Source organism: Lissotriton helveticus, chromosome 1_1 (genome assembly GCF_964261635.1).
Source record: "Lissotriton helveticus chromosome 1_1, aLisHel1.1, whole genome shotgun sequence".
NCBI lineage: Eukaryota > Metazoa > Chordata > Amphibia > Caudata > Salamandridae > Lissotriton > Lissotriton helveticus.
Genome location: NC_136057.1, coordinates 1053946462 through 1053970623, shown reverse-complemented (window position 1 = coordinate 1053970623; position 24162 = coordinate 1053946462).

The following is a 24162-nucleotide window of genomic DNA, read 5'->3' as shown; positions in this document are numbered from 1 at the left end:
TTTCCCTGATGCGCGCAATCCACTGCAGAGATGGTCCGCCCCCTTCCTATAGGCATCTCCCCCACCCCTGCTCCCACCCGTTCAGCCATTTCTGATTCAATTCACAACACTCTCGAAGAGATGTTTAATCTTATTTAAGCGCAGCAACGTTTTTTGAAGCGTAGAAATTTCAAATGAAGGGCTGTGATCCCGGGAGTGCGCAATTAAAGTTAATATTTTGCAAAGCATGGTAAAGGAGTGAGTCAGACAGGGAGGAGGTGGGGAGGCTGAGAAGGCCACATGTAAAATAAACAGATTATAATCTGCAAGGAGAAATGTTTGTTTTTTGGGATAATATGGGATACCAGAGGCAGAGTTAAACACCCATGAGCTTCGAAGCATCAGAAATCCGCTCTCCCTTTGTCCTGCAGGGAATGCCCTGCCAGGCTGGTGCGCCTACATGACACTCTGTTTTCATATAGAGCTTCATACCGCACTTTCGCCATTTCTTCGGCACTTACTATGGGTGGATAATTACTACAGACGTAGTAAATCCTGTTCTCATGCCGGAATTATGAGTGTCTGCTTCCTATTTGCACTTGTTACAAATTCGCTGCTGAGATAAAAGTGTCATCCTCTTTACATTTTGGTGCAGAAAGAGTCACTGACATTTTCACACATTTCGAGGCAAAACTCATAACGGGCGTTACTTCTGGCATCCAATAAACTGAAAATACCTCATTATTGGAATTTATGGATACAGTTATTAACGTCTCAAACACCGGGCCACTCTTAGTGAAGACATTTGTGATTTGAATAGCAGATATTTTTATTTTCCAGTATTATGATCCTCAATTTACCGGATCTTGGGATGAAGAAAAGTTGATTTTGCCTTTCCGAGGCGTAAAATCACAAGTTAAGATCACTGAAGATGTCAGCAGTGAGCGTTTAACTCTCTTCTCCCTCTTCCAGACTGAAAGCACTGCTGTGGAGCTTGGCATGGCCAGCCAGATATCAGGGCCTCGGTGTCCAGCAAGAACAGAGTCCCTCCTCAGCGGGGCCCCTCTGACTCCTTGCACGCCAGCCCTTTGCCAGGCAGGAGCCTGTCCGCGCCCTGCCCATGTCAGAGCTTCCAGTGCTGCTCCAAGCCGCAAGCAAGCAATCTAGTCCCGGTGGGCAGGGTTTAAAGGAGACTGGGGAGTCACCAAAAAGCCTCACTTTCAATCGAAGGCCAGTGTTTACCATAGAGAATTACGAGCTCCAATTAAAAGAATAGGCGGAGCTTCCACTCCACTTCCGAAAGCAACCCGGCGACAATAGATCTCACAGAGCGAGCAGCGCATGCGCTGCAATGCTAGGCGAGACCTTATAATGCATTGCTGGTCTATCGACTGAATGCTGTTCAACATCACAGACTATACACTCAGTGCCGTCGGTACAACAGACTGCTCTCTGTAACCATATGCTGAATACTTTCCAGCAACACTAACCTTACCAACGTATTGTGTTGACTACGAGTGCAGAACATGACTAGCTCACAGTAGCAACATGTGGAATGCTGTTTCAGACTACACTCCATGAATCGTTCACTGCAACAAAGCAGTGAGTGACATGCAGTACCACAGAACACACAAGGCTCACTGCAAATAATGCATTGGGAGCTGTTCAGGGCTGCACAAGTCCAGCATTCCAGAGCATGGATATCTTACAGCGTTGAGTGCTTTTTATCACCCGAAAACAAGGGCAGCTTGCTATAACTAATGCATGGAGTGCGGTTTATCACCATAAAACACAAGCAGCTCACCGTAACTATGCATTGAGTGCTGACTATCACCCTTGAATCAAACAAGAGCAGCTCCCTGTACCTATGCATTGAGTGCTGTTTATCACCATAAAACAAAGGCAGCTCACCGTAACTATACATTGAGTGCTGACTATCACCCTTGAATCAAGCAAGAGCAGCTCCCTGTAACTATGCATTGAGTGCTAACTATCACCCTTGAATCAAACAAGAGCAGCTCCCTGTAACTATGCATTGAGTGCTGTTTATCACCATTACACAGGGGCAGCTCACCCTAATTATGCATTTAGTGCTGTTTATCACTGCTGAACAAGGGCAGCTCACTGCGACTATACATTCGGAGCTGTTTATCACTATAAAACAAAGGCAGCTCGGTATAACTATGCATTGAGTGCTGTTTATCATAATTAAACAAGGTCCACTCACCTTGATAATTCATTATGTGCTGTTTATCACCGTTGAGCAAGGGCATCATTGTGTAACTATACACTTAGTGCTATTTATCGCCATTGCAGTAGGGTAGCTCGATGCAAATATGCATTGAGTGCTGTTTAATATCGTTGAACAAAGGCAGCTTACCATAACTATACATTGAGTGCTGTTACGACAGTTGAACAAGAGTAGCTAGAAATAACAATGCATTGAGTGCTGTTTATCACTGCTGGACAGGGGCAGTTCACTTTAACCATGAATTCAGTGTTGTTTATCACTATAACCCAAAGGCAGCTCACCGTAACAATGCATTTAGTGCTCTGTATCACCATTGAACAAGAGCAGCTCGCTGTAACTATGCATTGAGTGCTGATTATCACCATTGAACAAGAGCAGCTCATTGTAACTATACATTAAATGCTGATTATCACCATTGAACAAGAGCAGCTCGCTGAAACTATGCATTGAGTGCTGATTATCACCATTGAACAAGAGCAGCTCGCTGTAACTATGCATTGAGTGCTGATTATCACCATTGAACAAGAGCAGCTCGCTGAAACTATGCATTGAGTGCTGATTATCACCATTGAACAAGAGCAGCTCGCTGTAACTATGCATTGAATGCTCATTATCACCATTGAACAAGAGCAGCTCACTGTTACTATGCATTGAATGCTGATTATCACCATTGAACAAGAGCAGCTCGCTGTAACTATGCATTGAGTGCTGTTTATCACCATTGAACAAGAGCAGCTCGCTAAAACTATGCATTGAATGCTGTTTATCACCATTGAACAAGAGCAGCTCGCTGAAACTATACATTGAATGCTGATTATCACCATTGAACAAGAGCAGCTCGCTGTAACTATGCATTGAATGCTGATTATCACCATTGAACAAGAGCAGCTTGCTGTAACTATGCATTGAGTGCTGTTTATCACCATTGAACAAGAGCAGCTCGCTGAAACTATGCATTGAATGCTGATTATCACCATTGAACAAGAGCAGCTCGCTGTAACTATGCATTGAATGCTGATTATCACCATTGAACAAGAGCAGCTCGCTATAACTATGCATTGAGTGCTGTGTATCACCATTGAACAAGAGCAGTTCATTGTAACTATACATTGAGTGCTGATTATCACCATTGAACAAGAGCAACTCGCTGAAACTATGCATTGAATGCTGATTATCACCATTGAACAAGAGCAGCTCGCTGTAACTATACATTGAGTGCTGTTTATCACCATTGAACAAGAGCAGCTCGCTGAAACTATGCATTGAATGCTGTTTATCACCATTGAACAAGAGCAGCTCTCTGAAACTATGCATTGAATGCTGTTCATCACCATTGAACAAGAGCAACTCGCTGTAACTATGCATTGAGTGCTGCGTATCACCATTGAATAAGAGCAGGTCATTGTAACTATACATTGAGTGCTGATTATCACCATTGAACAAGAGCAACTCACTGAAACTATGCATTGAATGCTGATTATCACCATTGAACAAGAGCAGCTCGCTGTAACTATGCATTGAGTGCTGTGTATCACTATTGCACAAGAGCAGTTCATTGTAACTATACATTGAGTGCTGATTATCACCATTGAACAAGAGCAACTCGCTGAAACTATGCATTGAATGCTGATTATCACCATTGAACAGGAGCAGCTCGCTGCAAATATGCATTGAGTGCTGTTTATCACCATTGAACAAGAGCAGCTCGCTGAAACTATGCATTGAATGCTGTTTATCACCATTGAACAAGAACAGCTCGCTGAAACTATGCATTGAATGCTGTTTATCACCATTGAACAAGAGCAGCTCGCTGTAACTATGCATTGAATGCTGATTATCACCATTGAACAAGAGCAGCTCGCTGTAACTATGCATTGAGTGCTGTTTATCACCATTGAACAAGAGCAGCTTGCTGAAGCTATGCATTGAATGCTGATTATCACCAATAAACAAGAGCAGCTCGCTGTAACTATGCATTGAATGCTGATTATCACCATTGAACAAGAGCAGCTCGCTGTAACTATGCATTGAGTGCTGTTTATCACTGTTGAGCATGAGCAGTTCTTTGTAACAATGCAGTGAGAGCTGTTCAAGACTAGACTGCACAAAAGGAGTAGCTTGTTATACTAGTGCACTGAGTGATGCTCAGCACATCAAAGGATGGATATCTCATCAGAGCAGTGCATTGCGTATTTTTTAGTACTGTAGAAGCAGGACAGCTCACAGCATTGAGTGCTGTTTAACACCATAAAACAAAACCAACTCACCGTAATTATGCTTTGAGTGCTGTTCAGGATTACAGGGAATACAGAAAAAATGTTCCCTCTTGACCTAAATAATTCTACAAATTACAATTTCTATACTTTAAACAAGAGTCTGCAAGACAAGATGACAACAAGGATTACAGGGAATGCCTGAATGTGAAACATTGTTTAAGCTCTTACAGTTCTACAGTACAAAGACAGGGCACTGCAAAAAAACTGAGTGCTCTTCAGCACAGCAGCTTGAAGTGCATTCAATATGATAGACTCCGAACAGCCCATAATAACAATTCAATGAGGGTCCTTTACCATCCTCACTATAGTGAATGCAACACAGAAGGCTCATTTTGCCAGTGCTTTGCTAAGGTTAGACCCATAGTTCATAGACAGCTCATTATTTCATTGCATTGAGTGCTATGTGGCACCATTGAGCATAAAGGAGTCACTGCACCAATGCACTAAGTGCAGCTCAGAACCACAGAACATGAACATATAGTGCATAAAGTATGGTGCATAAGCATGGGCGTAAAATTCGTTCCGCTCGCGGAATTTGTGGATTTTCGGTAAATTCGCAATCCGCGAACTCTAGCGAATTTGCCTAAAATCCATCAATTCGCACGCGGCGGATTTTTTTGCTTGGTGATCCAATATTGCGGCGCGTGGCGTGGCGCACGGCGTTCACTTTCCGTCATTCAGCGTTTGCCGAATTGTTTTTCTCGATATTTTGCGAGTGCTGTGCCATTTTGGATCTTGCTGCGGGATCCCGCGGGAGTTGGCGCCCGTGAATACGTAATCGCGGCTTGCCACCTTACCTTGCACAGCACGCATCGCGAGAGTTCACAATTGCGAACACGTAGGTGCGGCGGGCAAGAACAATCTCGCGAAATAGAGATTTTGCAATTCTGCACAAGAAATCCACCAGCAAACAGCATAAACCTTCAGAAAATTATGATTTTTATCAGAATCACTCCTCAGGTTGACATTTGCCTGCATTTTGTTTTGCAAGGAGTCCATTTTTGGGGGGGGGAGGAAGGAAGTGCCCCACAGTCTCCAACTTCCTGTTCCTGTCCAGCAGGCTCCTCCCAGTGCTTTCTTCATGTGCTGGTCACTTTCATTTGGACCTTGACCTGGAAGGATTACTTTTTGTGGGTGCTGCTGGATATTTGGATTTGAGGCCTTTTTGACTTTCTTTGGATCACCTTTGGATTAGAAATCAACTTTCACAAGTAAGTTTGTTTGGGGCAATACAGTTGCTGCAACTACAATTTTGGAACTTTTTCAGAACATTAAATAAAATATATTGTGGGTAGCCACAGTATCCAGTAGGACCAGGGTTGGTTATGGGTGCATGATACAACTGTTTTGTTGAATTTAAACATCATTGAGGCCATGGATGGGCTGGGATTGTGCTTAATTTTGTGTTTTTTGTCGATTTTTTGGGGCTGCTGTTGAGGCCTTTTGCCCAGGGGTAGTGAGTGGTGCATGGACTGAGTCTGCCTGTGGGGTCTTTTTAATGTAAACATCCTGGATGGCATTGGATTGTGGTGATTTTTGTGTGTTTTTCTTTTTTTTGGGGGTGTACTGTTGATGTGGACTGGCCATGTGGTTGGTGGTGGTGGCCATCTTGAGTGCTGGTACAGGCAACATGTGCTTGGGGTGCAAGGGGCCATTTTGAAGAGAGGCAGTGTCTGAGGCCTGCACTTATTTTGCCTACTTTTCATCCATTATGCCCAGGGGTAGTGAGTGGTGCATGGGCCTAGTCTTTCTGTGGGGTGTCTTCTTGAATTTAAACACCATTGAGGCCATGGATGGGCTGGGATTGTGCTGAATTTTGTGTTTTTTGTCGTTTTTTTGGGGCTGCTGGTGGGGCCCTTTGCCCAGGGGTGGTGGTGCATGGACTGAGTCTGCCTGTGGGGTCTCACTCTCTTTAATGTAAACATCCTGGATGGCATTGGATTGTGGTGATTTTTGTGTGTTTTTCGTTTTTTTTTGGGGTGTACTGTTGATGTGGACTGGCCATGTGGTTGGTGGTGGTGGCCATCTTGAGTGCTGGTACAGGCAACATGTGCTTGGGGTGCAAGGGGCAATTTTGAAGAGAGGCAGTGTCTGAGGCCTGCACTTATTTTGCCTACTTTTCATCCATTATGCCCAGGGGTAGTGAGTGGTGCATGGGCCTAGTCTTTCTGTGGGGTGTCTTCTTGAATTTAAACACCATTGAGGCCATGGATGGGCTGGGATTGTGCTGAATTTTGTGTTTTTTGTCGTTTTTTTGGGGCTGCTGGTGGGGCCCTTTGCCCAGGGGTGGTGAGTGTTGCATGGGCCTAGTCTTTCTGTGGGGTGTCTTCTTGAATGTAAACACCATTGAGGCCATGGATGGACTGGGATTTTGCTGATTTTTGTGTTTTTTGTCGTTTTTTGGGGGGCTGCTGGTGGGGCAGTTTGCCCAGGGGTAGTGAGTGGTGCATGGACTGAGTCTGCCTGTGGGGTCTTTTTAATGTAAACATCCTGGATGGCATTGGATTGTGGTGATTTTTGTGTGTTTTTCTTTTTTTGGGGGGCTGCTGGTGGGCAGTTTGCCCAGGGGTAGTGAGTGGTACATGGGCCTAGTCTTTCTGTGGGGTGTCTTCTTGAATTTAAACACCATTGAGGCCATGGATGGGCTGGGATTTTGCTGATTTTTGTGTTTTTTGTCGTTTTTTGGGGGCTGCTGGTGGGGCAGTTTGCCCAGGGGTAGTGAGTGGTGCATGGACCTAGTCTTTCTGTGGGGTGTCTTCTTGAATTTAAACACCATTGAGGCCATGGATGGGCTGGGATTGTGCTGAATTTTGTGTTTTTTGTCGTTTTTTGGGGCTGCTGGTGGGGCCCTTTGCCCAGGGGTGGTGGTGCATGGACTGAGTCTGCCTGTGGGGTCTCACTCTCTTTAATGTAAACATCCTGGATGGCATTGGATTGTGGTGATTTTTGTGTGTTTTTCGTTTTTTTTGGGGGTGTACTGTTGATGTGGACTGGCCATGTGGTTGGTGGTGGTGGCCATCTTGAGTGCTGGTAGAGGCAACATGTGCTTGGGGTGCAAGGGGCAATTTTGAAGAGAGGCAGTGTCTGAGGCCTGCACTTATTTTGCCTACTTTTCATCCATTATGCCCAGGGGTAGTGAGTGGTGCATGGGCCTAGTCTTTCTGTGGGGTGTCTTCTTGAATTTAAACACCATTGAGGCCATGGATGGGCTGGGATTGTGCTGAATTTTGTGTTTTTTGTCGTTTTTTTGGGGGCTGCTGGTGGGGCAGTTTGCCCAGGGGTAGTGAGTGGTGCATGGGCCTAGTCTTTCTGTGGGGTGTCTTCTTGAATTTAAACACCATTGAGGCCATGGATGGGCTGGGATTGTGCTGATGTTTTTGTTTTTTGTCGTTTTTTTGGGAGCTGCTGGTGGGGCAGTTTGCCCAGGGGTAGTGAGTGGTGCATGGGCCTAGTCTTTCTGTGGGGTGTCTTCTTGAATTTAAACACCATTGAGGCCATGGATGGGCTGGGATTTTGCTGATTTTTGTGTTTTTTGTCGTTTTTTGGGGCTGCTGGTGGGGCAGTTTGCCCAGGGGTAGTGAGTGGTGCATGGGCCTAGTCTTTCTGTGGGGCGTCTTCTTGAATTTAAACACCATTGAGGCCATGGATGGGCTGGGATTGTGCTGAATTTTGTGGTTTTTGTCGTTTTTTTGGGGCTGCTGGTGGGGCCCTTTGCCCAGGGGTGGTGGTGCATGGACTGAGTCTGCCTGTGGGGTCTCACTCTCTTTAATGTAAACATCCTGGATGGCATTGGATTGTGGTGATTTTTGTGTGTTTTTCGTTTTTTTGGGGGTGTACTGTTGATGTGGACTGGCCATGTGGTTGGTGGTGGTGGCCATCTTGAGTGCTGGTACAGGCAACATGTGCTTGGGGTGCAAGGGGCCATTTTGAAGAGAGGCAGTGTCTGAGGCCTGCACTTATTTTGCCTACTTTTCATCCATTATGCCCAGGGGTAGTGAGTGTTGCATGGGCCTAGTCTTTCTGTGGAGTGTCTTCTTGAATTTAAACACCATTGAGGCCATGGATGGGCTGGGATTGTGCTGAATTTTGTGGTTTTTGTCGTTTTTTTTGGGCTGCTGGTGGGGCCCTTTGCCCAGGGGTGGTGAGTGTTGCATGGGTCTAGTCTTTCTGTGGGGTGTCTTCTTGAATTTAAACACCATTGAGGCCATGGATGGGCTGGGATTTTGCTGATTTTTGTGTTTTTTGTCGTTTTTGTGGGGGCTGCTGGTGGGGCAGTTTGCCCAGGGGTAGTGAGTGGTGCATGGGCCTAGTCTTTCTGTGGGGTGTCTTCTTGAATTTAAACACCATTGAGGCCATGGATGGGCTGGGAATGGGATTGTGCTGATTTTTGTGTGTTTTTTCGACTTTTTGGGGTGTATAACTGATGTTCCTCTGTCTTCCATTGCTTGTAGGTGCACAAGAGAACCACCAGTGCCAGGAAGAAGTCCTGCTGCGGTGTGTGCAGCACAACATCACGTGTGCGTGTGGCCACAGACAACTCTGCAACTTGTGCAACTGCGGCCTTTGTTGTTTTTTTGGGGCTGCTGGTGGGGCCTTTTGCCCAGGGGTAGTGGTGCATGGACTGAGTCTGCCTGTGGGGTCTTTTTAATGTAAACATTCTGGATGGCATTGGATTGTGGTGATGTTTGTGTGTTTTTCGTTTTTTTTGGGGTGTACTGTTGATTTGGACTGGCCATGTGGGTGGTGGTGGTGGCCATCTTGTGTGCTGGTACCAGCAACATGTGCTTGGGGTGCAAGGGGCCATTTTGAAGAGAGGCAGTGTCTGAGGCCTGCACTTATTTTGCCTAGCTTTCATCCATTATGCCCAGGGGTAGTGAGTTGGACATGGGCCTAGTCTTTCTGTGGGGTGTCTTCTTGAATTTAAACACCATTGAGGCCATGGATGGGCTGGGATTGTGCTGAATTTTGTGTTTTTTGTCGTTTTTTGGGGGCTGCTGGTGGGGTCTTTTGCCCAGGGGTAGTGTGAGTGGTGCATGGGCCTAGTCTTTCTGTGGGGTGTCTTCTTGAATTTAAACACCATTGAGGCCATGGATGGGCTGGGATTGTGCTGATGTTTTTGTTTTTTGTCGTTTTTTTGGGGGCTGCTGGTGGGGCAGTTTGCCCAGGGGTAGTGAGTGGTGCATGGGCCTAGTCTTTCTGTGGGGTGTCTTCTTGAATTTAAACACCATTGAGGCCATGGATGGGCTGCTATTTTGCTGATTTTTGTGTTTTTTGTCGTTTTTTGGGGGCTGCTGGTGGGGCAGTTTGCCCAGGGGTAGTGAGTGGTGCATGGGCCTAGTCTTTCTGTGGGGCGTCTTCTTGAATTTAAACACCATTGAGGCCATGGATGGGCTGGGATTGTGCTGAATTTTGTGGTTTTTGTCGTTTTTTTGGGGCTGCTGGTGGGGCCCTTTGCCCAGGGGTGGTGGTGCATGGACTGAGTCTGCCTGTGGGGTCTCACTCTCTTTAATGTAAACATTCTGGATGGCATTGGATTGTAGTGATTTTTGTGTGTTTTTCGTTTTTTTTTGGGGTGTACTGTTGATGTGGACTGGCCATGTGGTTGGTGGTGGTGGCCATCTTGAGTGCTGGTACAGGCAACATGTGCTTGGGGTGCAAGGGGCCATTTTGAAGAGAGGCAGTGTCTGAGGCCTGCACTTATTTTGCCTACTTTTCATCCATTATGCCCAGGGGTAGTGAGTGTTGCATGGGCCTAGTCTTTCTGTGGAGTGTCTTCTTGAATTTAAACACCATTGAGGCCATGGATGGGCTCGGATTGTGCTGAATTTTGTGTTTTTTGTCGTTTTTTTGGGGCTGCTGGTGGGGCCCTTTGCCCAGGGGTGGTGAGTGTTGCATGGGTCTAGTCTTTCTGTGGGGTGTCTTCTTGAATTTAAACACCATTGAGGCCATGGATGGGCTGGGATTTTGCTGATTTTTGTGTTTTTTGTCGTTTTTGTGGGGGCTGCTGGTGGGGCAGTTTGCCGAGGGGTAGTGAGTGGTGCATGGGCCTAGTCTTTCTGTGGGGTGTCTTCTTGAATTTAAACACCATTGAGGCCATGGATGGGCTGGGAATGGGATTGTGCTGATTTTTGTGTGTTTTTTCGACTTTTTGGGGTGTATAACTGATGTTCCTCTGTCTTCCATTGCTTGTAGGTGCACAAGAGAACCACCAGTGCCAGGAAGAAGTCCTGCTGCGGTGTGTGCAGCACAACGTCACGTGTGCGTGTGGCCACAGACAACTCTGCAACTTGTGCAACTGCGGCCTTTGTTGTTTTTTTGGGGCTGCTGGTGGGGCCTTTTGCCCAGGGGTAGTGGTGCATGGACTGAGTCTGCCTGTGGGGTCTTTTTAATGTAAACATTCTGGATGGCATTGGATTGTGGTGATGTTTGTGTGTTTTTCGTTTTTTTTGGGGTGTACTGTTGATTTGGACTGGCCATGTGGGTGGTGGTGGTGGCCATCTTGAGTGCTGGTACCGGCAACATGTGCTTGGGGTGCAAGGGGCCATTTTGAAGAGAGGCAGTGTCTGAGGCCTGCACTTATTTTGCATAGCTTTCATCCATTATGCCCAGGGGTAGTGAGTGGTGCATGGGCCTAGTCTTTCTGTGGGGTGTCTTCTTGAATTTAAACACCATTGAGGCCATGGATGGGCTGGGATTGTGCTGAATTTTGTGTTTTTTGTCGTTTTTTTGGGGCTGCTGGTGGGGCCTTTTGCCCAGGGGTAGTGTGAGTGGTGCATGGGCCTAGTCTTTCTGTGGGGTGTCTTCTTGAATTTAAACACCATTGAGGCCATAGATGGGCTGGGAATGGGATTGTGCTGATTTTTGTGTGTTTTTTCGACTTTTTGGGGTGTATAACTGATGTTCCTCTGTCTTCCATTGCTTGTAGGTGCACAAGAGAACCACCAGTGCCAGGAAGAAGTCCTGCTGCGGTGTGTGCAGCACAACGTCACGTGTGCGTGTGGCCACAGACAACTCTGCAACTTGTGCAACTGCGGCCTGCTGTTCAGAGTGACATCTGAAGAAGATGGCCCCAAAAAAAGTTGCCCGTAGCTCCTCTAGCAAGAAAGTTGCCAGTAAGGAGCAGAAGAAGCAAGTGGCGCCACTTACCAATGAGACTGGTGTGATGACGACCGCCACATTTTTTGGGATAAAAAAAAGTACGCCTGCAGCAGCAGCGGGGTCTGCTGGGGACCAAACTGGGAGCAGCACCTCCGCTCCATTGGGCTCAGTGCCACCACCACCACGCCAACTTAGGTCCAAGTCCTTGAGTGCTGCAGAGGCAGCCAGTATAGTTGTTCAATCACCATCGACCAGTGATGTTGGCTCATCGCAAGAAAGTAGCAGCAATGTCCCTCAATCAACACAGTTTGTTGTAACTCATCTGACGAGTGTTGAACAACCACAGCCGCAACAACAATCACATGTGCAAGTACAAGCCCAAGTACATGTGGAAGGAGAGGCGGCGCAAGGAGAGGTGCAAGCAGAGGTGCATGGAGGGGCACAACAAGTGGCCACAATAGTTGTTCCTCCAGAAGTAGGGGCACATCTGGAAATCGACAATCAAGCCGAGGTATCATTCGAGGAAGCCACTCCTCCTGATGATCATTCATTGTCTTCCACATCCCGAGCAAGGAAAAGATCAAGGGTGTTGGTGTCTACATCTTCTTCAAGCCCACCTCCTTCTGATGATCTGGATCTTACTTGGGAACCAGCACCACTGCCGTCTGAGAGTGAGGTTGAGGAGGCACACCATGATCTGACAAAGGTAGCTAAGCGTAAAAGGAAGGTCGTCGAAACTCTCAAAGTTATGGAGTGTGATGACGCTCAACAAGAAGTGGCGTATACTCCTGCTGCTGAAGACTCTCACGACGACGACGCAGTCATCATCACTAACGTCACTGAAGCCCCAGCGGGCATGCAGCAAACAGACATTTTGACCCTAGCCCGACAAGCTACTGAGCGTGATGATGAAGTCGACGATGAGGCAATGGGAACACCACAATCATTGATGTTAACTAGTACACCACAATCTACCGCTTCCATATTTCTTACTCGACAGAAGGGACCTCCATCCACCTCGACCTCAATTAGTGGTGGTGAAAGTGCACAACGTAGTAAAGTTCAGCAATACACATCCTCCACTTCATCTGGCATTAGCAGCATGACCACCACCAGTATCGCCTCCTCCGGGCCCCACAGACATTACACGTCCGCAGTTTGGGACTTCTTTACTGTTTCACCAAGAAGGGAAAACATAGCCATTTGTAGCATTTGTAAGCTTGCAGTTAGTCGTGGTAAGCTTGGTAGCAACTATGGGACTGGAGGCCAGAGAGGTCATCTTGACAGAAAGCACACTGTCCAATGGTTGGCGCACCTAGAGGAGATCAAGAAAGCCTGAATTGCAAGTCGAGAAAACGTTGATGTTCCATTTGATGATGACGAGGAGGAAGAAGTGTCACACACTTCACTTACACCCAGTACCCCTGGGAGCTACACTAAGAGTGTGGGACAGAGTGAGACACCAATGCGAAAAAGTTCATCAGCGAGCGTAACTGGGTCGAAGAAGTCCTCATCATCATCCCGTAAAATGGTCCAGGGCAACATTACAACAATGTTATTTTCAGACGCGCCATATGACCACAACCACCCAATGGTGCGTCTGTATAACACTAAGCTGGCTAAAATGCTAGCGCTGGATCTTCTCCCTTTTTCTTTTGTAGAAGGGGTTGGTTTTCTCGAATTAGTGGCAGCGCTCTGCCCTAAATGGAAGGTTCCTAGCCGGTACTATTTTGCCTGAGTTGCGGTTCCAGCACTACATGAAGATGTGCTGGAGGTGATTGGGGCAGCTTTGCAGAAGAGTGCTGTTCACACTATACATCTGACAACAGACATGTGGACCAGTGGCGCAGGCACTGATTACATGTGCATCACTGCACACTGGGTCTCTTTTTCAGGGGTTAAAGCAAAGCTAAACGCAGGTGCTGACCTGGACCAAGTTTTTAAAGCTGCTCGGAAACATGCAACACTAGCCATGTTTGGCTTGGAGCTACGTCATACAGCAGAAAACATTTTGAATGAGTTCAACACAAAGGTCTTTCACTGGCTATCTCCAAAAAAACGCGGGATTGGTTATGTTTCCACGGATAATGGCGCCAATGTAGTTGAGGCCATGGAACTGGGTGACTATTTCAGAGTGCCGTGTTTGGCGCACTGTATAAACCTGGTTGTGAAAAAATTCTTGGAAAAAGACAGTCCAGCATGCCAGTTAGTGGTCACCTGCCGAAAAATGTGCAACCATTTCAGCCATTCTTTTAAGGCCCGGAAGCATCTGAGGAGCCTGCTACATGAACGTCGAATGCCAGTGAAAGCACTCATCCAGGAGGTGCAAACACGTTGGAACTCAACCTTCTACATGCTTGAGCGTCTGTATGAGCAGTTTACGGTACTCGATCAGTATTTCTTAACAATGGGTACAGCTGTGAAGGAGGACCTGAGGTTAAATGCGGCGCAATGGGAGCTAGTTAAAAGCCTGACAGACATGCTTCGTCCTTTTGAGGTCTTCACGCGTGCAGTCAGCAGGGAGGACTGTAATTTGGGAAAAGCTATCCCATTGTTGCGCATGCTGGAGCACAAACTGAAGGCGGTGTCTTCAAAGTTTCAAAACAATGAAGAAAAGCAAGAAGCTTTTGTTTTGGCGGAGAAATTATTAGAGCGTCTACTTGGCGATGAGCGTCTTCAAAAGATCCACTCAGAACAGCATTACATTTGTGCTACTATTCTGCATCCACGCTACAAAAAGGCGCTGGCAGGCTGTGCATTATTTCCTTTTGGTGATGAAGATGTTAAAAAGTACAAACGTTGGATAGCCTGGTCAGCCATCAGGTTTGAAAGAGAACGGAAGGAAATTGAAGGAAAAGGCAGTACATCAGCATCAGCAGGCCATCCCCAGTCAAAAGATTCCACTTCTGCACCTGTGGCTGTGGCAGAAGTGACCTCTCAGCCATTAAACACACCGGCAACCGCATCATCTGCACCAGACACAACAGAAATATCGGGCGATGAAGAGGATTGGCTAGCTGTGATTGGTTATGGTTCTCAAAAGGTCCGAGCAAAAATTCAGCAAAGTGGAGGAACCGTGGAGAACTTTGAGTCGATGGTGCAGGACTATCTGAATGACTCAACAGAGGTCTATGTTAATGCTGACCCATTGGCGTATTGGCATGGGAAAAAAGAATTGTGGCCAGAGATCACCCTTCTGGCTATACATTACTTGTCTTTCCCACTCGCAAGCGTATCTTCAGAACGGGTTTTCAGTGCTGCTGGTGGCATTGTAACTTGCAAACGGACCCGCCTCTCGCCCAAAAATGTGGAGATATTGACAATGATCAAGATGAATGAGCACCTCATACCACCAGATTTCAAAGTACCAGATCGCACGACTGAAGAAGACGAGGAGGACAGCAACTTAGATGAGGGAATTTCTTCTGTGTTAGGTGACACTGACCTACTCCTGCCTGAATTCGCAGAGTATGAGGACGAACTCTTCTTCCCTGACACCGAGGCCTGAAAATGAGCCAATGAATTCAGAAATTTTCTTTTTCGTACTTATTCACTTTTATTCCTGTGTTTCTGTCTTTCTTTGTTTTGCACAAGTTAATATAATTAAAACTTTAACCACATTTTTGTACTTTTGCTTTTTGGCTGTTTAGGGGTCTTCTACTTTTTTTCGCCTGGGTTGACGGCTCTGGGGCCATTGCTGGGAAGGTCTAATACCGGATAAAACTGGTTTAAACAACATCCATGATGAAAAAGGTTTTGGCTTTTCTGACTTTTCGCTCAATGTAGCGTTTTCGGGGGCCTGTTTGGGGGGCTTCCTGGTGTTTGTGGGTGGGTTTCGGAGTCTGGGAGCACTACTGGGTATGGATAGTTTAGATAGCAAGAGGTTTGAAGGAAATCCATGGAGGCAGAGGGGAGTTAGGGCCTAGCTGCAGAGCGCGCGCTGAGTGATTTGGGACATTTTCAGAAATGTGACTAAGTCCACATTTTTGTACTTTTGCTTCTTGGCTGTTTGGGGGTCTTCTACTTGTTTTCGCCTGGGTTGACGGCTCTGGGGCCATTGCTGGGAAGGTCTAATACCGGATAAAACTGGTTTAAACAACATCCATGAGGAAAAAGGTTTTGGCTTTTCTGACTTTTTGCTCAATGTAGCGTTTTCGGGGGCCTGTTTGGGGGGCTTCCTGGTGTTTGTGGGTGGGTTTCGGGGTCTGGGAGCACTACTGGGTATGGATAGTTTAGATAGCAAGAGGTTTGAAGGAAATCCATGGAGGCAGAGGGGAGTTAGGGCCTAGCTGCAGAGCGCGCGCTGAGTGATTTGGGAAATTTTCAGAAATGTGACTAAGTCCACATTTTTGTACTTTTGCTTTTTGGCTGTTTGGGGGTCTTCTACTTGTTTTCGCCTGGGTTGACGGCTCTGGGGCCATTGCTGGGAAGGTCTAATACCGGATAAAACTGGTTTAAACAACATCCATGGGGAAAAAGGTTTTGGCTTTTCTGACTTTTCGCTCAATGTAGCGTTTGTGGAGGCCTGTTTGGGGGGCTTCCTGGTGTTTGTGGGTGGGTTTCGGGGTCTGGGAGCACTACTGGGTATGGATAGTTTAGATAGCAAGAGGTTTGAAGGAAATCCATGGAGGCAGAGGGGAGTTAGGGCCTAGCTGCAGAGCGCACGCTGAATGATTTGGGAAATTTTCAGAAATGTGACTAAGTCCACATTTTTGTACTTTTGCTTTTTGGCTGTTTGGGGGTCTTCTACTTGTTTTCGCCTGGGTTGACGGCTCTGGGGCCATTGCTGGGAAGGTCTAATACCGGACAAAACTGGTTTAAACAACATCCATGAGGAAAAAGGTTTTGGCTTTTCTGACTTTTCGCTCAATGTAGCGTTTTCGGGGGCCTGTTTGGGGGGCTTCCTGGTGTTTGTGGGTGGGTTTCGGGGTCTGGGAGCACTACTGGGTATGGATAGTTTAGATAGCAAGAGGTTTGAAGGAAATCCATGGAGGCAGAGGGGAGTTAGGGCCTAGCTGCAGAGCGCGCGCTGAGTGATTTGGGAAATTTTCAGAAATGTGACTAAGTCCACATTTTTGTACTTTTGCTTTTTGGCTGTTTGGGGGTCTTCTACTTGTTTTCGCCTGGGTTGACGGCTCTGGGGCCATTGCTGGGAAGGTCTAATACCGGATAAAACTGGTTTAAACAACATCCATGGGGAAAAAGGTTTTGGCTTTTCTGACTTTTCGCTCAATGTAGCGTCTTCGGGGGCCTGTTTGGGGGGCTTCCTGGTGTTTGTGGGTGGGTTTCGGGGTCTGGGAACACTACTGGGTATGGATAGTTTAGATAGCAAGAGGTTTGAAGGAAATCCATGGAGGCAGAGGGGAGTTAGGGCCTAGCTGCAGAGCGCGCGCTGAGTGATTTGGGAAATTTTCAGAAATGTGACTAAGTCCACATTTTTGTACTTTTGCTTTTTGGCTGTTTGGGGGTCTTCTACTTGTTTTCGCCTGGGTTGACGGCTCTGGGGCCATTGCTGGGAAGGTCTAATACCGGATAAAACTGGTTTAAACAACATCCATGGGGAAAAAGGTTTTGGCTTTTCTGACTTTTCGCTCAATGTAGCGTTTTCGGGGGCCTGTTTGGGGGGCTTCCTGGTGTTTGTGGGTGGGTTTCGGGGTCTGGGAGCACTACTGGGTATGGATAGTTTAGATAGCAAGAGGTTTGAAGGAAATCCATGGAGGCAGCGGGGAGTTAGGGCCTAGCTGCAGAGCGCGCGCTGAGTGATTTGGGAAATTTTCAGAAATGTGACTAAGTCCACATTTTTGTACTTTTGCTTTTTGGCTGTTTGGGGGTCTTCTACTTGTTTTCGCTTGGGTTGACGGCTCTGGGGCCATTGCTGGGAAGGTCTAATACCGGATAAAACTGGTTTAAACAACATCCATGAAGAAAAAGGTTTTGGCTTTTCTGACTTTTCGCTCAATGTAGCGTTTTCGGGGGCCTGTTTGGGGGGCTTCCTGGTGTTTGTGGGTGGGTTTCGGGGTCTGGGAGCACTACTGGGTATGGATAGTTTAGATAGCAAGAGGTTTGAAGGAAATCCATGGAGGCAAAGGGGAGTTAGGGCCTAGCTGCAGAGCGCGCGCTGAGTGATTTGGGAAATTTTCAGAAATGTGACTAAGTCCACATTTTTGTACTTTTGCTTTTTAGCTGTTTGGGGGTCTTCTACTTGTTTTTGCCTGGGTTGACGGCTCTGGGGCCATTGCTGGGAAGGTCTAATACCGGATAAAACTGGTTTAAACAACATCCATGAGGAAAAAGGTTTTGGCTTTTCTGACTTTTCGCTCAATGTAGCGTTTTCGGGGGCCTGTTTGGGGGGCTTCCTGGTGTTTCTGGGTGGGTTTCGGGGTCTGGGAGCACTACTGTGTATGGATAGTTTAGATAGCAAGAGGTTTGAAGGAAATCCATGGAGGCAGAGGGGAGTTAGGGCCTAGCTGCAGAGCGCGCGCTGAATGATTTGGGAAATTTTCAGAAATGTGACTAAGTCCACATTTTTGTACTTTTGCTTTTTGGCTGTTTGGGGGTCTTCTACTTGTTTTCGCCTGGGTTGACGGCTCTGGGGCCATTGCTGGGAAGGTCTAATACCGGATAAAACTGGTTTAAACAACATCCATGAGGAAAAAGGTTTTGGCTTTTCTGACTTTTCGCTCAATGTAGCGTTTTCGGGGGCCTGTTTGGGGGGCTTCCTGGTGTTTGTGGGTGGGTTTCGGGGTCTGGGAGCACTACTGGGTATGGATAGTTTAGATAGCAAGAGGTTTGAAGGAAATCCATGGAGGCAAAGGGGAGTTAGGGCCTAGCTGCAGAGCGCGCGCTGAGTGATTTGGGAAATTTTCAGAAATGTGACTAAGTCCACATTTTTGTACTTTTGCTTTTTGGCTGTTTGGGGGTCTTCTACTTGTTTTCGCCTGGGTTGACGGCTCTGGGGCCATTGCTGGGAAGGTCTAATACCGGATAAAACTGGTTTAAACAACATCCATGAGGAAAAAGGCTTTGGCTTTTCTGACTTTTCGCTCAATGTAGCGTTTGTGGGGGCTTGTTTGGGGGGCTTCCTGGTGTTTCTGGGTGGGTTTCGGGGTCTGGGAGCACTACTGGGTATGGATAGTTTAGATAGCAAGAGGTTTGAAGGAAATCCATGGAGGCAGAGGGGAGTTAGGGCCTAGCTGCAGAGCGCGCGCTGAATGATTTGTGAAATTTTCAGAAATGTGACTAAGTCCACATTTTTGTACTTTTGCTTTTTGGCTGTTTGGGGGTCTTCTACTTGTTTTCGCCTGGGTTGACGGCTCTGGGGCCATTGCTGGGAAGGTCTAATACCGGATAAAACTGGTTTAAACAACATCCATGAGGAAAAAGGTTTTGGCTTTTCTGACTTTTCGCTCAATGTAGCGTTTTCGGGGGCCTGTTTGGGGGGCTTCCTGGTGTTTGTGGGTGGGTTTCGGGGTCTGGGAGCACTACTGGGTATGGATAGTTTAGATAGCAAGAGGTTTGAAGGAAATCCATGGAGGCAGAGGGGAGTTAGGGCCTAGCTGCAGAGCGCGCGCTGAGTGATTTGGGAAATTTTCAGAAATGTGACTAAGTCCACATTTTTGTACTTTTGCTTTTTGGCTGTTTGGGGGTCTTCTACTTGTTTTCGCCTGGGTTGACGGCTCTGGGGCCATTGCTGGGAAGGTCTAATACCGGATAAATCTGGTTTAAACAACATCCATGGGGAAAAAGGTTTTGGCTTTTCGGACTTTTCGCTCAATGTAGCGTTTGTGGGGGCCTGTTTGGGGGGCTTCCTGGTGTTTCTGGGTGGGTTTCGGGGTCTGGGAGCACTACTGGGTATGGATAGTTTAGATAGCAAGAGGTTTGAAGGAAATCCATGGAGGCAGAGGGGAGTTAGGGCCTAGCTGCAGAGCGCGCGCTGAATGATTTGGGAAATTTTCAGAAATGTGACTAAGTCCACATTTTTGTACTTTTGCTTTTTGGCTGTTTGGGGGTCTTCTACTTGTTTTCGCCTGGGTTGACGGCTCTGGGGCCATTGCTGTGAAGGTCTAATACCGGATAAAACTGGTTTAAACAACATCCATGGGGAAAAAGGTTTTGGCTTTTCTGACTTTTCGCTCAATGTAGCGTTTTCGGGGGCCTGTTTGGGGGGCTTCCTGGTGTTTGTGGGTGGGTTTCGGGGTCTGGGAGCACTACTGGGTATGGATAGTTTAGATAGCAAGAGGTTTGAAGGAAATCCATGGAGGCAAAGGGGAGTTAGGGCCTAGCTGCAGAGCGCACGCTGAGTGATTTGGGAAATTTTCAGAAATGTGACTAAGTCCACATTTTTGTACTTTTGCTTTTTGGCTGTTTGGGGGTCTTCTACTTGTTTTCGCCTGGGTGGACGACTCCGGGGCCATTGCTGGGAAGGTCTAATACCGGATAAAACTGGTTTAAACAACATCCATGAGGAAAAAGGTTTTGGTACATTTTGTAACTTAGGGTTCGTTAGGGTTAGCCCTAGCAGCAGGATTGCATGCGTTTCGGGGTGTTCTTGATTTTTGCAACTGAGTTCTGGGGTTTTAGAGCACTCTTGGGAATGTGTAATTTTTGTTGCAAGCGACTTGAAGAAAATCCATGGTGGGAAAGGGGGGATCACTTACTCTGTGAGAGGCACTTAGTGTTGAAAAGATTTAGCCATTTACACTTAGGAAGAAAATGACACAGACTTAAGTTTCAGGAAAACAAACTTACTGTTAAACCACCACCCACCAGACTCAAAAGCAGTAGTATGGTGGGAAAGGGGGGATTTGGCATAGTTAAAGAAAGCCTTTGCCACTATTCTTAACTTAGGGCTCGTTAGGCCGGGTTTCAGTCTGTGCAATGGGGAAAAAAGGATGGAGTCAGGCTTCACATTAGCGAGCCGCAATTCAGCATCCGCCAGGCAGGCAGTGGACAGGGTGTCTTCTGGTCACCAACATTGATGGACGAAGCGTCAGCTGGAATGGAGGAGTGCCGCTAATAAGAGGAATTGTTTGCTGCATGCAACTTACTTACCAAATTCAACAGGACAACTACAACAACATACAGATACAGTATCCATTGTTTTCTTCTATGAGTGTGACTGCATTTCTTGGATCTCTCTCTGCTTCTAAATTGATCCCTACAGCCATTCTATGGGTTTTACTTCGGCTAATTTTTAAACCTCATTTAATGTAAGAAGTGTTTCTCTGAGTGCAGAGATAGGCAAGTGAATACGCTGCAGCCCTGTACTGTCGCATTCTAGTACTACTTACTTTTCAGTAACAATGCATGCAGTATGGCATGCACTTCCTTTATGTCACTTAAAAGATTTATGGTTAGCTTTGTACCCAAAGATTTCTTTATCTTCAATTCTTGTTTGTCAATGCTGTGCTTTTTTTTTTTCTCTCAACAAAACCTACCCAAAAAGAAACCCCCATTCCCATCCATTTTCCTAACCCTAACCCTCTCCCCCCGGGCTGTGTGGTTTTGCTTGATGTGTGACTAAATGACATCAATAATTCCACACACTTGCTGGGGAGGATACGGTCATAGCAACAGGCTGGTGAAGGAATCCGAGGATATAGTCTAGACTTACTCAGCTACCTTCAGTACTATTTCTTGTAGTAGTAGCCAATGTCAAAGAAATTCAACACAAGTACTAGTTATACTTTCTATACTTTACCATTTGTTAGGCTCTGTGTGGCACTGTTCTAGTGTACTGTCACCTGCTATATTCTCTATCGTACCGTTGTAATGCTATAGTAAGGACAAACCAGGTTTCATTTTCTTTTTTTCCATATGCATGCAACTGCCACTGTGTCACACCACTACCACTAGTACCACCGCAATGAGGACATTTCATCCGCCCATGATTGCCAACCTTAATCGCCATTTCCCGTGGAGCCAGCCCTGGGACTAGCCCTACTTTCAAACACAAATTACAGGTAAGATAAGCGTTTGGTGGGAGGTAGTATAATGGAGTATTAGGAATAGAAGAGAGATTGACGGTAGTACTACTAAAGTCCTAGGACTCTTCAGGAAAACAAACTTACTGTTAAACCCCCACCCACCAGACTCAAAAGCAGTAAAAAACAGGTATGGTCAGATAAAGTTTCAAAAAGTATATATTTGTAGCCCTAACAAAATAATCTCCCGCAAGACCCTCCCTAACCCCAACGATTGTCCTTCAAAAGTCCCAAAAACAACCCAACTCCCAATTCCCACCCCCCAAAAGTCTCTAAAAAAGGGGCAAGGGACACTACACTACGTGAGGGTGCTGTTGACTTTAGCGGCCAGGGCATCATACTCCTTGCGGAGGGTGGCATGGTCGAAGCGGAGGCCCTCCACCAAGTTCTTGTAGGTATGCACCTCCTGCTCCAGGTAGGACACTCTGAGGCATAAGCGGCGCTGGCGTGCCTTCCAACTCCTGTGGGGGGCAGCTGGTGTCTTTGCTGCTCGGCGGTGGCGGTTGGCTTTGTTAGCCCGGCTCCGTACCGCTGGAGCACTGCGCTGGCTGGCAGCCCGTGGGGGCACGGAGGAGAATGCAGCTGTCCCAGTGGATGTTGTTGTTGTACCGGTAGACTGCGTGTCTTCCTCCTCCAGGGCCACCAGCTGCCGATATTCGGCGACAGTGGCATCCAGCCTCCGTTGCCGGGCCATTCGAGCGTGCTCCCTCCTTGATGGTCTGTTTGATTTGGAAGGAGCAACTATATGAAGAAAGAAAGACATAGTCTGTAACCAATGCTCCTTAAGATTAATAACACAAAAAGATTGAGCAGAAAGTTGTGTCACAGTACAAGTAGCAAATTCAAAGCACAGTACATAACTATTGAGGACAGTATCTATCTAACCTCCCACTTCTTCATCCTTGCTCTAACATTAGTGGGAGTTTAAGGAACATATTCTACGAGCACTATGGACTTCCATTACAGTCGACTATGACAGTACACCAGTCTTATTCTTCTTCTTCTCTCTTTTTTTGGAAAATTGGTACGTTATCTTATGCAAGCCGGCATAATGCCAGCGCAGTGAACTTGCACCCGAGAAAAACAGACGCACACCATGATGAGTGAGACAGACTTGCGTTACTGTACCGGTCCAGTACATGCAGGTGGTGAAGCTCTTACTTTTCTATTACGGGTGGCACTGAAAATACTCTGTTACAAGGGCTACTGCTTAATTAATTTAGCTTTCACCCTACAGTGCAAATGAGTACTAGAAAAGGAAAATGAAGAAGCTAAATAATTTGATTATCTATCACTTTACATGGGATGCATTTGATGACATATGGGATGACTTTAGGTGCTTTGCTTATTATCGAGTGAACAGTGATACACCCACACATGAATGACGTACTACTACTAAACTAAAGTTATTAAGAGAGGTAGGGAGTGTCCACCGTAATAACCGGATATATGCTGTGCTTGCAGTTGCAATACAAACTACTGCTACTATTCATGGTAGTATTTGGACAAAATTACAACTTCTTTTCCTTGCCTTTCCTACACTGGAACGGACGTGCGGGTGCGGTGTTACATGCTCTTCAAGGTAACACTTAGTTCATCCAGTGACCGTCTACTCTCTCTAGATACACATATGCTATCTAAGAGTCAGATAATACCATGATCCAGGCATCCATCCATTCAAAGTATATGCACACATACAGTTTCTGTTTCACCCACCCAGGCTGTTCTCCTTCCACCCATCCTTGCTTCATCATTCACCCAGCCATGCACCATACCATATTCTTTCCTTCCCAGCCACCTCGGGGACCAAGAAAACACATATCATTCTTCTTTGCCAGCCATCATTAAATTTCTCGTCCTTCCACACTTACTTACACCCTTCTTTCACTTTTCGTTCATCCCATCCATCAAGTTCATCTCAGATCTTATTGGGATTCTTCTCGCCAAAAACTTCACAGCTAAGTCGAAGTACATTTAGAGGAGGCTACTACCTGGTTGATTTATAATACACCCGTGCAGAAAGCACACTATGCAGTCTTCAATCTCAATAAGTAAGGAATATATAGCTTACCTCTTCCCGCCACCACCGTGTGAACCCTCACAGGCACGTCCGGCACTTGCACCGCCTCCTCCCCAGAGTTGTCCCCCTCGTCCAATACCACCACCTCCGCGCTGGCCCCGCCACCAGATGTTCCACCTACAAAGTACATTTAAGAATGTTAGAATACACTACTCACTACTATATAATATTTGGTCTAGGAGGAATAAAGAAATGTGAAAAAAACTGAATACAATGTAATAATTTGTGACTGTCTACTCTAAAGTAAAAATGTCCCCTTTTCCAGGGAAGGCTGTTGTCTTGCTGCACTTTTTGGCACAACTGATGAATGCTTGCTTTTTATTTTTAACACGCACCACTTTTTCTCCCAACAGAAGCTTGACTTCTAAGAACACGAGCAGGGTCAAGTTCAAACCAGGTGAGAGCTTGGCTCGACCACAAGAAATGTGTCCAATTAATCGTTAGCACTAAGCACTTTTCCATTTTCAGTTAAACGTTTAGTTTTATGACAAAGTT